The 18,956-nt window shown below is 38.8% G+C and overlaps 1 protein-coding gene across 3 annotated transcripts in view; it reads left to right on the top strand.

The window, feature by feature from the left end:
- Positions 1-1,811: 1,811 nt before the first annotated feature.
- ndrg2 (NDRG family member 2) overlaps positions 1,812-18,956 on the top strand; it is a 103,414-nt gene continuing 86,269 nt past the window's right edge. The window contains exons 1-2 of one of the 3 annotated variants that reach the window (XM_056460884.1): positions 1,812-1,982; positions 2,127-2,170. The gene's annotated coding sequence lies outside the window, so the exon portion shown is untranslated. Of the gene's footprint in view, positions 2,171-18,956 lie in introns of all 3 variants that reach the window. The other 2 variants (XM_056460885.1, XM_056460883.1) reach the window with 2 other exon arrangements.

The following is an 18,956-nucleotide window of genomic DNA, read 5'->3' as shown; positions in this document are numbered from 1 at the left end:
ATCAGTAGCTTTATATGACTGTCTGAGGCCTTAAAAACGTGACTTGTATGCAATTCAGGCAGAAAATAACGTTTCAACCCCTTAAGGGAAACATATTGCAAAGGTTTTTCAGTTACACATAAAGTGTTATAAGTTGCACTAGTTGCTATATTTTGTTGTCAATATGGTAATAGTTACTGTAAACATGGTAAATAATAATTAAATAGTGTCTTCACAAATGTTATTTTTTAAAAATAATGGTGTATTCTCCATCAGTAGCTTTATATGGCCTAAAAATCTTGACTTTTGTATGTGATTCAGGCAGAAAATAATGTTTCAATCCCTTGGAAACTCCTTAAAGAAACATGGAAAACGTTTTCCCACATACTTTGAACCTATAAGATGCACTAGTTTCTATATTTTAGTCTCAATATTACTAGTTATTGAGACAAACATGGTAACTCTGGTCTTACAGCAGGGGTGTCAAAGTCAATTCCTGGAGGGAATTCCGGAGCCCTGCAGAGTTTAGCTCCAGCCCTGCTTCAACACACACCTATCTGTAGGTATCAAACAAGCCTAAAGCACTCAATTAGTTTGATCAGGTGTGTTTAATTAGGGTTGGAACTAAACAGAGTTGCGGCCCTCCAGGAACTGACACATGTGTCTTACAGAGAAAACACTCAAATAAAGAGTGTATTTACAAATGTTTTAATTATTGAGTCTTTTATAATCCAATAGCTGGATCTGAGGTAAAGTAGCCTAAAATGTGACTGTTGTATTAGATTCAGGCAGAAAATAATGATTCAACCTCTTGGAAACCCCTCAGGCAAACATATGGCAAATGTTTTTTTCACATACACCTAAAGTATGTTACAAGATGCTGATATATCTTGCTCTCAATACTTTAATTAATGCGATAAACAAGGTAAACACATCTTAAAAATACCCAAATAAAAAGTGTCTTTACAAAACCAACAGTAGCTTTATATAACCGAGTAAATAAGCCTAAAAATGTGGACTGCTGTGTTAGATTAAGGCAGAAAATAACATTTCAACCCCTTGAGGGAAACATAAAGGGATGCACTAATAGTTGCTGTATTTTGGTGTCAATACTATGGTAATAGTTACTGTAAACATGGTAAATAAGAGAGTTTAAAAATGTTTTTAGATTTGTTTTGTTGTAATAGTGTCCATCAGTAGCTTTAAAGGACTTTCTGAGGCCTAAACAACGTGACTATTGTGTGTGATTCAGGCAGAAAATAATGCTTCAAGCCCTTAGGGGAAACCTAATCACGTACCCAAAGTGTGTACCACTAGATAAACTACACTGATACATATCTTACAGAGTAAATTCACAAATAAAGGGTGTCTTTACAAATCTTTTATTTATTTTTGTCTTAATGCTGGATGTATACTCCATCAGTATGACTGTCTGAGGCGGGCTTGCTTTCGTGATGATGATAATGGAACAAGAAACGTCGACCTTTTTCGCTAGTTTCTTAGAAATCACTCCCTGTTTTGAGCATCACGTGCATTTCTGCAAGAAATTAGAGAATGGCGTGTATTTATATCTTCAGGAGGGGCTGGAATCGCACGCAGCTCTTGCTTCAGACCGAGCGCAGCTGAAACCAGAACCGAGGAATGCCAACGCGTTTTGTTCCACCAGGCGATTCAACAACGGGCGCGACCACTGCACAAAAACAGGGGGAGCTGTTTTCGCATGAGTGCGCTTTCATCGACATTGAGCCTTTGCTTAACGTTGTTTTGCAGATGTATGTAGCTTAACTTATGTTTCATAACACATACGCCACGTATAAGCGCTCAATTAAAGCAGCAGTGCTGACTGTAGCTCGACGCCTCACTCCGCGCTCCCCCATCCATAACTGAGGTCGACTTATTTGATTGACGGCTCCATATTTTTTGTGCGATTTTTTTTTTTTTTGTCAGTGGCTCCAGAAAGGACAAAACGGGGTAATACACACACAGAGAGAGAGGAAAACAGGGTGAGAAAATAACAAACGCAGCTGGAAAGAAAGTGCGAGATCAACAACGCTGGGAGCGACCCAGGGTCAAGACTGTGATTAAAAAAATACATTAATATTTCAAAGACAAAGGAGTGTCGACTTTTACCTGTTTCTATATTTTAGGGAACTTGGGGACACGCCGACATCACAATTATTTTACATAAGCGGTAAGTGGAACTTCCTCAGCAATGCATTCTTTATGTATTCTGTATATAGTTGTGTATGTGCACGCGTTTTTTGTTTTAATGCATGCAACAATGTGTTGCATATATAACCACCGGTCACGATGTGTACTGTGCATAATGCAAAACGTAAATATCAGTGCTTATAGTGAGGAAAATATGGTTTAAATAAACTGCATTAAATTAACTGACCTAAATCTTTTTTTCCAGCTGCAAACTTACAGACATTAAGCAGCATTAAAATAGCATTATTGGGCTGCAGGGAATGCAGAATCAGCAAGACTTGTTTATTTTTGGGGGTGGATTTAGTGACTTGTGAGATTTCAGTTGACCAGATGATTCTCTTTGTTCGTGGATTGTGTGGATCTCCTGCAGGAGGGATGCATGAGTGTGTTTTTGTGTGTACGTGAACTTGGGATTGGAGCGGAAAGCAGGGCTCGCGCAGCGGGCTGCATCTCCAGCCGTGGGCTTTTCTGCGCGGCTGCAGAGCCGCGTCCGTTTACACGCCGCGGCTGTGGAGAATGTGTGTCAATGTCAAAGGGAGGTGTGTCGCGAGCCCAGACAAACCCGCAAAGGCCTTTTCCAGCCACGACTGCACTGAAAAACAGCCACAGACTGAGTGTGTGCCTTGTGAGTGTGTGTGTGTGTGCTGGAAAAGCGGCTGTGCTGACTGAGATACACTGCGATATCTGGCTGTCGAGCCGCGGGCGCTTTATCTGGGCTCCTCAGTGACTCACACCGCGTTTAAAGAGACAGTTCATCAAAAATTCATCTGCATGTTTATTTACATTTATTTAGACATAAAAATCTGATTCTTATGCAAAAATTAAATTATTATTTTTTTAAGTTAAAATTAAAAGTAAAAAAAAAAATACTATTAGTTTATTATTATATACTATGTGTTTTTAATCATACTATAGTGATGTGTATTATACTGAATATATTAGTATACAGTATTTACAACTCTTTGTTAATGAATGCTACACCGAACTTATCAACTATATAGGTGCTATATATTTATTTCATGTATCTTGGCACAAAATAACAATTGTTTTATACAACATTTTTATTTTATAAAGGTTTAATCAAATGATAAAATACTGTAGTAAATAAAAGTAAATACTATAGTGTTTTTGAACCACACTCTAGTGATGTTTTATATACCATAATGTAGTATTTACAGCTCTGTGTTAATGAATGCTACAGCAAACTGTTGTATTAACTGTATACTGTAGGTGCTATGTTTATTTTTTATTTATTTTCACCCAAAATATGATGTTAATACAAATTTATTATTTTAAAAAAAGGTTTACTCAAATGACAACAATACTACGGTAATTAATAGTACGTTTTTGAACCATGCTATAGTGAGGTGTTTAATAGTGTATATAATACTGTATATACAGTATTAAAGTACAACTCTTTGTTAATAAATGCCCCCTGATACTGTAGTTTATTTTAGCTTTTACCACTGTAAACTATGGTTTATTGTGTTACATTATACCCCATGGTTGTAGAAAGCGTGCAGTGCAGTATTGGGTTGTTTACATTACTATAGTTGTTGTGTTATGCTGGAATTACTACAGCAGATGAATTGAAGTACTTTACCTCAGCATGGTCAACAAACACTAGTATTTCCTATACGTTATGTATATATACTGTAGTATATTTTAATGTGTGGGATGATAAAAGTAATCCATAAGACCATAATCTTCATATTTCAGCCATTTCTGCACAGGATTTTGTAAGTTATAATAATTAAATCTGATTTATGTGTCTGATTGTGTGTTGCTTAGTGACACGCGACACCTGATCCTGCAGCACAACAGCACCCTCTCTACTTTGATCGTCGTTCACATTAAAACAATCCTCTTTATTTCAGTCCGTGTCATCAATCCCTGTTATTTTTCAGCCCCTCTCCCTTCCTGAATAGTTTTGGAACGATAGTTTACTTCTGCTAAGTCCCTTATTTATCAGGGGTCTCCACAGCGGAATGAACCGCCAACTATTCCAGCATATGTTTTACTCAGCGGATACCCTTCCAGCTGCAACCCAGTACTGGGAAACACCCATACACACTCATACACTACGGCCAGTTTAGTTCATCGATTCACCTGTAGCGCATGTGTTTGGACTGTGGGAGAAACTGGAGCACCCGGAGGAAACCCACGCCAACACTGGGACAGTGCAAGTACCGCTTTGGGACATGCTACATCTTTATTAACGGACTGTTCTGTTGCATTATCCACATTTCTGTCATTGTGGATAGCACGATCGCCTCACAGCAAGAAGGTCGCTGGTTCAAGTCCCGGCTGGGTCAGTTGGCATTTCTGTGTGGAGTTTGCATGTTCGCCCCATGTTGGCGTGGGTTTCCTCCCGTTGCTCCAGTTTCCCCCACAGTCTAAACACACTCATTTATTAGAGAAGAAAAAACACCACAGTGGCAATCCCAATGCATCAAACTCCATTTGTCTGGCTGATATTTGCTCCTGTTTATCAGGAAGTGCTGGTTTTCTTCTCTTTGACTCAAAACCGTTCCATTTTTACCGTTCAGTACATTAGCAATTTGTTTTCCTTTGTGTACAACTGAAAAAAGAAACTCAAACAGGTTTGGAACAAGCAGAGGATGAGTAAATTATTCATTTTAAGGTGCGCCGTCCCTTTAAATACAGCCAGTTGTTTAAATTGTCTTCAAACATTAGAGCTGCTCAGACTGATGCAGGAGCGGCAGCTGGTCTCAGGACTCAAGCCTGGCATTTCTGAGTTGTTTGGGGTCTATTCATGGGTTTGTCTTGTAAGGTCAGGGGAATGTGGAGTCCTCCAGCAGTTCTGGGATCAGTGAACTGTTAGCGAGTTTGTGGGTTTGTCTTGTAAGGTCAGGGGAATGTGGAGTCCTCCAGCAGTTCTGGGATCAGTGAACTGTTAGCGAGTTTGTGGGTTTGTCTTGTAAGGTCAGGTGAATGTGGAGTCCTCCAGCAGTTCTGGGATCAGTGGACTGTCAGTGAGTTTGTCTTGTAAAGTCAGGGGAATGTGGACTCCTCCAGCAGTTCTGGGATCAGTGAACTGTCAGCGAGTTTGTGGGTTTGTCTTGTAAGGTCAGGGGAATGTGAACTCCTCCAGCAGTTCTGGTATCAGTGGACTGTCAGCGAGTTTGTGGGTTTGTCTTGTAAGGTCAGGTGAATGTGGACTCCTCCAGCAGTTCTGGTATCAGTGGACTGTCAGCGGGTTTGTTAGTTTATCTTGTAAAGTCAGGGGGATGTGGAGTCCTATAGAAGTTCTGGGATCAGTGGACTGTCAGCAGGTTTGTGGGTTTGTCTTTTAAGGTCAGGGGAATGTGGAGTCCTCCAGCAGTTCTGGGATCAGTGGACTGTCAGTGAGTTTGTCTTGTAAAGTCAGGGGAATGTGGAGGTCTCCAGCAGTTCTGGTATCAGTGAACTGTCAGCGGGTTTGTGGGTTTATCTTGTAAAGTCAGGGGAATGTGGACTCCTCTAGAAGTTCTGGGATCAGTGGAGTGTCAGTGGGTCGCATTCATGCTGTATCTGCTGTGCATTGAGTGATTGTAAAAACACACTGTTACAGGACCAGCTCTGAGTGAAGGAGGAATATATTTAGACTGACTCAGTTGAGTAATGACTGAAGGGAAACTTCCATCTGTTAGAAAACATTTATCTATCCATCCATCCATCCATCTCTCTGTCATTCTATCTATTGTTCTTTCTGTCGTCCTATCTATTGTTTTATTTGTATATGTAAAATAGAAAAGAATAAAATATGTAACTGAGTAGAATAATAGAACAATGGGATGAAAGATAGAAAAACTGTAGTATAGAATGATAGACAGAGCAACAGAATGTTAGATAGAATGAGGGAAAGATAGAAAGAACAATGGAACCACAGATTGATGAAATGACAATGGAATGAATGAAAACTACAAAAGAGTGACAAAGCAATGGAGTGATAGACAGAACATTGTTCTATTGTTCCATCATTCTATCTTTCATTACATAATTCTATCTTCATAATTCCATCTATTGTTCTATTACTCCATCTATTGTTCCATCATTCCATCTATTGTTCCATCATTCCATCTAATGTTCCATCATTGCATCTAATGTTTCATTATTCTATCTATTGTTCCTTCATTCCATCAATTGTTCCATCTTTCCATCTTTTGTTCCATCATTCTATCTATTGTTCCATCGTTACATCTATTGCTCCATCATTTCATCTATCGTTCCTTCATTCCATCTATTGCTCCATCATTCCATCTATTGCTCCATCATTCCATATATCGTTCCATCATTCCATCTACCGTTCCATCATTCCATCTACTGTTTTATTGTTCTATAATTCCATCTATCATTTTATTTTTTGTTCCATCATTCCATCTGTTTCATCATTCTATCTACCGTTCCATCATTCCATTTATTGTTTTAACATCCTGTCATTCTCTTTCATCATTCCATCTATTGTTCCATCATTCCATCTATCGTTCCATCATTCCATCTATCGTTCCATCATTCCATATGTTGTTCCATCGTTCATCTATCGTTCCATCATTCCATATGTTGTTCCATCGTTCATCTATTGTTCCATCATTCCATCTATCATTCAGTCTTTTAATCTATTGTTCCATCATCCCATCTATCGTTCAGTCTTTTAATCTATTGTTCCATAATTTCATCTATTGTTCCATCATTCCATCTGTCATTCCATCATTTAATCTATTGTTCCATCATTCCATCTATCGTTCAGTCTTTTAATCTATTGTTCCATCATTCCATCTATTGTTCTATCATTCCATCTATCGTTCTATCATTCCATCTATCGTTCTATCATTCCCTCTATTGTTCCATCATTCCATCTATCATTCAATCTCTATTGTTCCATCATTCCATCTGTCATTCCATCATTTAATCTATTGTTCCATCATTCCATCTATCGTTCAGTCTTTTAATCTATTGTTCCATCATTCCATCTATTGTTCTATCATTCCATCTATCGTTCTATCATTCCCTCTATTGTTCCATCATTCCATCTATCGTTCTATCATTTCCTCTATTGTTCCATCGTTCCATCTATCTTTCTATCATTCCCTCTATTGTTCCATCATTCCCTCTATTGTTCCATCATTCCATCTATCGTTCTGTCATTCCCTCTATTGTTCCATCATTCCATCTATCGTTCTATCATTTCCTCTATTGTTCCATCGTTCCATCTATCTTTCTATCATTCCATCTATTGTTCCATCATTCCCTCTATTGTTCCATCATTCCATCTATCGTTCTATCATTCCCTCTATTGTTCCATCATTCCATCTATCGTTCTATCATTCCCTCTATTGTTCCATCATTCCATCTATCGTTCCATCTTTCTCTTTATCATTCCATCATCCTCTTTATCGTTCCATCGTTGTTTAAATCTGAATGTGATGTAAATATGAGTGAGTTATACTGTCGCTGTACAGTTAGAATGTACTATTGTCTCAGGTAAGAGTGTCAGCATCAGCAGATCTGGGATCAGTGTGTTTGTGTGTGTCTGTGTATTTGTGCAGCAGGTAAATGAGCAGTCAGTGCGGTGACGCTGCAGACTCTTGCGTTTAGTAGATCTGCTGCTCATATAAAGCTTCCTCTGTTCCCACGCGTTCTCCAAGAGCTCGACTCCTGCGATTCCAGCTCTCTGTGGGTTTCTCTCTCTCATTCACTCCCTCACCTCTCACTGCCCTCTTCAGCTCCAGCACATCTCAGAAATCACCATCAATATTGATTTGGGGCTGGATTTAAAACTAGACTAGTTTCTCTAGTGTAGTGCGAGAAATGTTTTGCGGGTTGGCAATAGAGCTATACATCTTGGATTTGTGTTCGTTTTGTTGTCCTGTGATTTATTATTATTATTATTTAGTCAATAGGATTTTTAAGATGTTTTGATGGCTTTTCTGATACAAACACCAGTAACAAGTAGACTTCGATTTGGCTGATTTCTTTTTCATATATATATTTTATTCATTTAAAATGAGCATTCTTTCAGACTTCTGTGTGTAGGTTGGATAGATTCAATTTTATGACAATGAATGTGTTATTTTCATTTCCAATAAAGAGTCTGAACTGAAATACCAGAACATAGACATATGAGTCTGAGAAAAAATGTTCATTATAGAAGAAAATGTCAGATTTTTAGAGGCATCTGAAAACAAAAACACACATTAGTGCTGTCAAACGATTCATCATGAGTAATCTTTACCAATACAAAAGCTACTTTTACATAATGTGTGTGTACTCGCTGTGTAAAATGTTATTGAATAAAAATATACACAATACAAAAACATTACAAAAACAACATTCATTTTCCTTCGGCTTAGTCCCTTTATTCATCAGGGTTCGCCACAGTGGAATGAACCGCCAACTTATCCAAGCATATGTTTTACACAGCGGATGCTCTTCCAGCTGCAACCCAGCACTGGAAAACACCCATGCACGCTCACATTCACACACATAAACTACGGCTAATTTAGTTTATTCAATTCACTTGTACCGTATGTCTTTGGACTGTTGGGCAAACCCATGCCAACACGGGGAGAACATGCAAACTCCACACAGAAATGCCAACTGGTCTAGCCGGGACTCGAACCAGCGACCTTTTTGCTGTGAGGCCACAGTGCTAACCACTGAGTCACTGTGCCGCCTACAAAAACAACATATTTATTTATAAATTGTATTGGAAATAAATATTTTCTCAAATATATATACATGCACATAATTTAACAGCAGTAATACACTCACCAGCCACTTTATTAGGTACACCTTACTAGTACCAGGTTGGACCCCCTTTTGCCTTCAGAACTGCCTTAATACTTCATGGCATAGATTCAACAAGGTACTGGAGATATTCCTCAGGGATTTTGCTCCATATTGACATGATAGCATCACGCAGTTGAATTTGTTGGCTGCACATCCACGTTCCACCACATCCCAAAGGTGCTCTATTGGATTGAGCTCTGGTGACTGTGGAGGCCATTTGAGTACAGTGAACTCATTGTCATGTTCAGGAAACCAGTCTGAGATGATTCACACTTTATGATATGGAGCGTTATCCTGCTGGAAGTAGCCATCAGAAGATGGAGACACTGTGCTCATAAAGGGATGGACATGATCAGCAACAATACTCAGGTAGGCTGTGGTGTTGACACGATGCTCAATTGGTACTAATGGACCCTAGTGTGCCAAGAAAATATCCTCCACACCATTACACCACCATTACCAGCCTGAACTGTTGATACAAGGCAGGATGGATCCATGCTTTCATGTTGTTGAGGCCAAATTGTGAGCCGAGCATCCGAATGTGGCAGCAGAAATGGAGACTCATCAGCCCAGGCAACGTTTCTCCAATCTTCTATTGTCCAGTTTTGGTGAGCCTGTGTGAATTGTAGCTTCAGTTTCCTGTTCTTAGCTGACAGGAGCGGCACCCGGTGTGGTCTTCTGCTGCTGTAGCCCATCCGCCTCAAGGTTGGACGTGTTGTGTGTTCAGAGATGCTCTTCTGCAGACCTCGGTTTTAACGAGTGCTTATTTGAGTTGCCTTTCTATCAGCTGGAACCAGTCTGGCCATTCTCCTCTGACCTCTGGCATCAACAAGGCATTTGCTCCCACAGAACCGCCGCTCACTGGATATTTCCTCTTATTCAGACCATTCTCTGTTAACCCTAGAGATGATTGTGCGTGAAATTCCCAGTAGATCAGCAGTTTCTGAAATACTCAGACCAGCCCGTCTGGCACCAACAACCATGCCACGTTCAAAGTCACTTAAATCCCCTTTCTTCCTCATTCTGATGCTCACTTAGACCTGCAGAAGATCGTCTTGACCATGTTTACTTGCCTAAATGCATTTGCGTTAACGAGCAGTTGGACAGGTGTACCTAGTAAAGTGGCCATTGAGTGTATAAGTATGTATAATTTTTATTTATTTAATTTACAAATATTATTAGTGTTATGGTTACGTAAATGCTCCTGCAGTTTCATAGCTCAGCCCTAGTTGAGAAATAACCCATTATCACGTAGGCTTGTTGTAACCAGTCATTAATTAGTGTAACTGACATCAAGAAAACCACAGTGTTGAGCTGCAGCTTTGACTCCGCCCACATGTTGCTTTCAGCTATAGAGCGGTTTGTATCTGTATAGGTATGTAATATCATTTCAATGCAACACTTGCTTGAAAACACTTTCCTGTTATGTCTTGTTTCTTTTGGACTGTGTGCTGGCTGATGTTACGTTATGAAACACTGCTGCAGGATTCTGGGTAAACCGAGAGCCTTTACATAAGAGAAGGAGTTTGAGGCGCTTCAGTGACGTCACATGCTCATAGATTACATGTGCATCATAAGATCTGGAGCGTTTTCTCTCTTTGCGAGTGTGTGTGTCATCTTTTAAATGGCGGCGAGGCTCCAGTGTGAAGGTCAATCCAGGAATGAGTGTGTGCTGGAAAGGGAACATCTTGTCTTTCAGATAATGATGCACATCGGTTATGCAAGGACACTTAATCAGTGGGAATATTTGATTCTCTGTAATGAAGCGAGTCATTGTGCTTTACTGAGGGGTCACGAGGAAACATCAATGAGATGTAATGACTGAGGGAGAATTCATTTGAGGAAATGCAGACTGATGAGATTCCTGCATACTACTGGAGGAAAAAAACATGGACTCATAGATCGAAAGACTTATGAATGCATAGATGGATGGATGGATGGACAGATAGATGGATGGATAGCTATAGTTATGGATTGATGAATAGATGTTCGGATGGTTGGTCGGTTGGATGGATGGATGGATGGATAGACTTATGGATGCATGGCTGAATAGATGAATGGATAGACAGATGGATGTATGGATGAGTGGATAGCTATACTTATGAATGGATGGGTGCATAGATGATTGGATGGATGGATAGCAATACTTATGGATGGATGGATAGATGTTTGGATGGTTAGATGGATGGATGGATATACTTATGGATGGACCAGTGGATGGATGCATGGATGGTTGGATAGATATACTTATGAATGCAGAGATGAATAGTTGAATGGATAGCTATACTTATGGATGGATGAATAGATGGTTGGATGGATGGATGGATGGATGGACCAGTGGATGGATGCATGGATGGTTGAATGAATAGACTTATAAATGCATAGATGAATGGATGGACGGATGAATGGATAGATATCTATACTTATGGATGGATGAATAGATGGTTGGATGGATGAATAGATGGATGGACCAGTGGATGGATGCATGGATGGTTGGTTGGATAGACTTATGAATGCCTAGATGAATGGATGGATGGATGAATGGATAGCTATACTTATTGATGGATGAATAGATGGTTGGATGGATGACTAGATGGATGGATAGATGGATGGATGGATATACTTATGGATGGACCAGTGGATGGATGCATGGATGGTTGGATAGATAGACTTATGAATGCATAGATGAATAGTTGAATGGATGAACGGATGAATGGATAGATGGATAGCTATACTTAAGGATGGATGAATAGATGGTTGGATGGATAAATGGATGGATGGACCAGTGGATGGATACATGGATGGTTGGATGGATAGACTTATGAATTCATAGATGAATAGATAAATGGATGGATGGATGAATGGATAGACAGATGGATGTATGGATGAGTGGATAGCTATACTCATGAATGGATGGGTGCATAGATGATTGGATGGATGAATGGATGGATAGCAAAATTTATAGATGGATGAATAGATGTTTGGATGGTTAGATGGATGGATGGATGAATATACTTATGGATGGACCAGTGGATGGATGCATGGATGGTTTGATAGACTTATGAATGCATAGATAAATAGTTGAATGGATGAACGGATGAATTGATGGATGGATAGCTATACTTATGGATGGATGAATATATGGTGGGATGGATGGATGGATGGACCAGTGGATGGATGCATGGATGGTTGGATGGATAGACTTATGAATGCAGAGATGAATAGATAAATGGATGGACGGATGAATGGATGGATGGATGGATAGCTATACTTATAGATGGTTAAATGGATGGACGGATACAGGGATAGACGTATGAATGCATGGCTGAATAGATGAATGGATAGATAGATGGATGTATGGATGAGTGCATAGCTATACATGCATAGATGATTGTATTGATGGATGGATGGATAGCAATACTTATGGATTGATGGTTGGATGGATGAATAGATTGATGGATGGATGGATGAATGGATATGCTTATGGATGGACCAGTGGATGGATGCATCTATGATTGGATGGATGGACAGATAAACTTATGAATGCATGGCTGAATAGATGGGCAGATAGGATGAATGGATGGTCGGATGGCTAGATATACTTATTGATGCATGGATCAATAGATGAATGCATGGATGGACAGATGGATGGATGAATTAATTAATTGATGGTCAGATGGATAGACAAACTTATGAATGCATGTATGAATAGATTATTGGTCAGATGAATGGATAGGCTTAGGGACGAATGAATGGATGTTCGGATGGCTAGATATACTTATGAGTGCACGCATAAATGGATGGATGGGTAGAAAGGTGTACTTATGAATGGATGAATAAATGCATGGTTGAAGGGATGTATATACTTATGAACGTATAGATGAATAAATGAATGGATGGACAGATGGATGGGTTGATAGCTATACTTATGAATGCAGGGATGAATAGATAAATAGAATGATGGATGGATGGATGGATGGATGGATGGATGGATGGATAGGCTTATGAATGGATGCATGGATGCTCAGATTGATAAATAGACTTGTGAATGCATGGATGGACAGAGGGATGGTTGAATGGATGGTTAAATGCATAGATATATTTCTGAACGTATAGATGAATGGATAGACAGATGGATGGACAGAAGGATGGGTTAATAGCTATACTTTTGGATGGATGGGCTTTTGGATGGATGCATAGATGGTTGGATTAATAAATAGACTTGTGAATTCATAGATGGACACATAGATAGATGAATGGACGCATGCATGGAAGATAGATGGATGGCTTATAGATAGACTTGAATGCATGGATTGACAGATGGATGGATGAATGAATGGATGGTCAGTTGAATGCATGGATGTATAGGCTCAAAGATGCATGGATGATGCATGGATGGTCAGACAGACAGACAGACAGACTTATGAATGCATGAACAGATAAACTTGTCCGTGCATGATGAATGAATGCATGGATGAATGGTTGGATGAATGCATGGATGGATAGGCTTTTAAATGTATTCATGGATGGTCGGATGAATGAATAGATGGATGAATAATAGGATAAATAGATGGATTTAATGTGCATATGGATCATACCTGCCAACACTCTCGTTTTTTTCCGGGAGTCTCCCGTATTTCAGACCCATCTCCTGCCCATCTTCCGTATTGTACTGTCTCCCGGAAAACTTCCGGAATTCCACCTACCACCACCCGGCCACCCGCCCAATGGTTTTTCATTGAATAGATGGATGGACAGATAATAGATACTTGTCAATGCCTTGATGGTCAAAGTGATTAGATGAATGGATAAGCAGATGGATAGATAAACTTATGGATGGATGAACTTATGAATGCATCCATACATGGATGAATGAACAAATGGAAAGACAGTGTATTTAATCTTGTATTAATTTATATATGCGATCACTCTAAATATCCCACTGCTTGTTTAGTGTAGTTTGTTTAGTCAAATTCATACGACTTGATAAGCGATAGGAATCATAAAGTGTAATGAAGAAGAGTCCCCATGGCCATCACGGACACAGATTAGTGATATCAGCCTCCACATACTGTAATCTAGCAGACATAACATGTTCACGAGAGAACAACATAAACCAAATATAACATGTTAGTTGACGATTCAGAAAATAATGATAACTATTAATAATAATGACCTAAATAACAGTCTAAGAAGTTTTTTTTTTTTTTTTTTTTTTTTTATGTCGAGTTTGACCTTATGGTCCAGTCCAGGATTATTGAAAGTGCGTACCTCAGTCTACATTTTTGCAAAAGACAAAATACATTGCTTTGGGTATGTTTCATTGCAAAAAAAGTGGTAAACTTTATAATTTCTTGTGCCCAAATGGTTTAAATTCACTTGAAATCTTAGTCACAGGCCTTAAAAACATCGAAATAAAACATCTTTCATAGTGTTAGATAAGAGTTGAGCTCCACAGATCTCCTGCACTCTGATCTGTGTTTTCTGCTTTATTTTAATCCCAGTTTGACACTGCGGATCCTGAGATGTGATTAATGCAGATTGGCACGTTACGATTTCGAAGCTGAAATGATATGTTGTTCAGCCCTAGTCCCGGGATTTGTCACCGGATCATTTGATTTCATTCATTCACGCTGAACGAACGGATTTTCTGCAGTCTATACGTGCATTCACACACCTCCCGTAAAGACACATGATATCAGGATCTGCATTTTCAAGAATCTGACCACACACTAGCTCATTGTGTATCACTGCACCAATCAGGCAAACAATCTGAGTTCCAGATTGAACAGGTTTGCCTCTGCCCAGTTTGCAGACATATATATGCTGTCGATGTTGATCTGCTTTTAAAACCATCAGTATGTTTCCATCCATCCAAATTTCACACAGAAATAGATTATCACATGAAAAAAATGCTTGATCGAAATCCTAAGATGCAAGATTTTGAAAATGAACTCAACTGAGTAGGATACAAGGTTATTATAGTTAACGAAAACGAACGAAAACTCGAATTTAAAAAACATTTTCGTTAACTGAAATAAAAATAAAAAAAACTAAACTAGAACTAGCTAAAACTGTATCGTCTACATACAAAACTAGCTAAAATTACAGCAAAATTATCCTTCGTTTTAGTGTTTCTAAATGTATTTAATACGTAAGCCTTTTAGAGGTAAATCTATTTACCTCACGATTTAAGTTTTACTCCGGGTGTTTGAGTCGTACAGCACCTCGGAGTCTGTAATCCTGCTGCCATTGGCCAGATCAAACTGGTCCTCCTCCAGTCAGTCCTCACTGTTGCTCCAGTGAAAAAAACTATGACTGGACATGACAGCAGCACGGTGACACATTAAATACGACCCGAGCAGACACTTAAAAGTATGAATTTAACACATTTGAGTCCAATAATGGGTTTTATTTCCGTATTAGTAATCCTGATCACGAACGAATCATTCTCTTTAACCGAATCTTCTAAGTAAACCGGTTGAACTAGTTCACTTAATCGAACTGAATCATTTGAAATGATTCGCGCCTCCAGTAAGCACTTTTCCACAAATACTTACTTTCTAACATGCCTGATACCCCCTCTCACTCGAAATAAACCAATTTCCCCAGTTATTCGGTTATTAGAACAGTACACAGAGATCGGATTTAAGAACTGGTGAACTCATGTGCATGTGTGGTTCAGTGAACCGAGCACAAACAGTACTCAACAGCCTACTGTGATTGAAACTTGAACAACTGCAGCGTGGCTAAACCGAGGGCTTAAATGAGGGGATCTGTGCAAAACGTCAGTTTATTTGATAACAGAAATTGGTAATGGATTTTAATAAGTGAATCATGCTTCAGTTGCGTTGCAAAAAAGAATTGTAAGAAGCTTTTCAGATCATGCTGATGTTTTTACTGACTGATTGCTGACTACATATTTTTGTTATGTTGAGTCCAAAAAAATCTGGTTTACGGAAAAGATCTGAACTTCCCACCACTACTGTGCATCTAACCCCAGAAGCAGCCTTGCAAACATATTAAACAGTATTTAAGGCTGCGATCTTGTCGGCTGTTGTATTTGAATTAGAGGATGGGTAGTGGGTAGTGATGGGTGGTGCATACCTGTCAACATTGGGATGTGAAAATAAGGGATATGCCATAAAAAATAAGGGATATGCCACCATAATAAGGGACATGCCGCACCCCCCCCCCCCCTTTAAAAAATCCCCAAATTACTAAATATGTTCATTTTGGGCTGTTTCATTGTAAATAAACCGTTAATAAAACATATTACTGACCATTTATTATTATTTACAAAGGAAAAATAAATAGTATACATTAGCAGCAAATACATTAGAAAGCAGTTCAGCTTATTAAAATCAATAGCTATTATAATGAAATAGATTCAAGCTATCAAATCTCATGAGCCGTTTCTTCACTGTATAACTTACACATTCTGATTAAAGAGCAACGAATGAATCTCTTATTTATTTAGATTTTTTCTTTTCATTACATTAAATAACAGGTGTCACTTTAAAAATGCACAGATCTAACGTTATAATGAAAGATTTCGATTGCTTTCCCGACTTTTTATGCTCATTTAGGACGAAATTAGTTGTGTAAAAAAAACCCACCAAGATCGACATCTTTAGATGTTATATTATTATTATTATTATTATTAATTATGTGTATATGTCTGTTCAAACACGCACCCAAAACCCAGACTTTCACTCCGCTTCAAATCGCGTGTACAGAATCCGTTTGGGAAACAGCATCTGTTTATTACTATATAGTGCGTCAGCTGACTGTCACGCACCGCTATATGACTGTTTTCAGGATTGCATATGAAGGGGAGACGGCACCTGTAATGAAAAGGAAAGGGAATCCCGCCATAAACAAAGCGAAAGCACAGAACAGACTCGCATTTAAGAGCAAGGGGCGGCCCCTGGTGGTTCGGCTGTATGGGTTGCATATAGGGAGGCTCGGCTCTTTAAGGTTTATTTGCCACCCTTCAGAGAAAGACTGAAAATATGGGAGAAATATGGGAAAATACCTTTACGAGATGATAGCGGCATAGAACTGTAAAATACGGGAAAATCCCGGGAAAAACGGGAGGGTTGACAGGTATAGTAGTGTTCATGTCCTCTGAATACAGGTTTAAAAAATATACCTTTGGTTGAGTTATTATACTATGTTCTGATGATTTTGTATTATGCACCTAACAAATATTCTAATTTATAAAAAAACTAAAACTAATATTAAAACTTAACTAAAACTAAGCCATTTCAAAATAAAGAAACTAATAAAAACGAGTAAATCTGCTTTTAAAAACTAATTAAAACCTACTGAATTTGAAGACAAATTAAAATCCGCTTTAATTGCGTTTGTCTTCTGAGGCGCAACTCATTTATTAGAGAAGAAAAAACACCACAGTAGCTTCTCAATCACTACAACACACACCCCATAAACGCATTGATCCTGCCTTTTGTTCACACAGATCAATCCCAGCGCATGCTTGAGCTCACGCAGAAGACGCTCCAGTAATGTTATTGCAGTTTTCTGGGATCATCGCTCCGTGTGAAAGGTTGTTTAGTGGAGAGAGTGGGTTCGGCATGAGCGGACAGAGAGGCTGTGACAAATGACCCTCTGGGCCCTCGATACCTTTCTGTCTTCCTGATTTGAAGAATGGCTGTTTTGTTGCGGGGTGCCTGTTTTTATCAAAGCTTTTGTGTTCTGTGTAATCAGGAGTTTTGCTCTTACTGATAGATAGATAGATAGATAGATAGATAGATAGATAGATAGATAGATAGATAGATAGATAGATAGATAGATAGATAGATAGATAGATAGATAATGCGCAGGTTAGTGTATACCCCATCAGCTGCTCTCACGTCTGTCAGCTTTGCATTTAATGTAAGACTTAATAAGCTATTACAGCTCAGAAGAGTGTTTAGTGTTTCATTGTTCAAGTAGCCATGCGATACGTGGGATAAAGTACATCCAGGACAGTTGTTTTCAGAATAAATCCCTTCATTGTTATACAACAGTGCTCAACTTTAAACCAGATAAACCTGTCAGGCTTTATTCTGTGGTGACATCCTCCTGGATGTACTTTATCCCTATCTTATACCACTGTGGAGGTTGTGATGTGTCTGCCTGTTGTGCACCGCTCCTCTCCAGCTGGAGTGATGAATGTTTCTGCACCGCTGTGGGAAACACTGGACTGAAGGTTCAGGAAAACAACAGCGAGTGTTTTGGCGTCTCTCTGTGTCTCCATGGCGGCTCGTTTCTTTTCTTTTGTCATCTAAACTTTGCAGATAAATAAACACAAGAACAAAGCCAAGAGCAAACACACACACACAGTGTGCACTGGTGCCTTTTTGGTTTTTGATGTTTGAGAGTGTGTGGAGTTTTCTTCAGTCTTTCCATTCATTTGGGATTTTTAGTCTAAGCACCTATTGGACTATTTTTGTAGGTGCAGTCAGTTTTTGGTAGTTTACTATCTTAATGAGGACATATGTATGTATATATATATATGATAAGATAGTGGCCTACCCCTAGCCCTAACCCTAACCCTCACAGAAACAAGTGACAATCATTAAATACTAATTTAATTTGGAATTAATTTAGTCTGCTTATGCACCTATTAGACTATTATTGATGGCGCAGTGAGTTTTGGTTGTTTACTATCTTAGTGAGGACATTACATAGACTTTCACCGCTTTTATTATATGTTTAAGATAGTGGCCTACCCTTAACCCTAACCCTAACCCTCAAAGAAACAAGTGACTATCATTAAACACTAATTTAATTGGGATTTTTTTTGGTTTGTTATGCATTTTTTGTATTATTTTTGAAGGGGCAGTGAGTTTTTGGTTGTTTACTATCTTAGTGAGGACATTACATAGATTTTCATTGGATTTATATACGTTTAGCCCTAACCCTAACCCTCAATTTGGAATTAATTTAGTCTGCGTATGCACATATTG

Source organism: Danio aesculapii, chromosome 7 (assembly GCF_903798145.1).
Source record: "Danio aesculapii chromosome 7, fDanAes4.1, whole genome shotgun sequence".
In the NCBI taxonomy this organism is placed as follows: Eukaryota; Metazoa; Chordata; class Actinopteri; order Cypriniformes; family Danionidae; genus Danio; species Danio aesculapii.
This window is presented reverse-complemented; position numbering and strand designations above follow the sequence as displayed.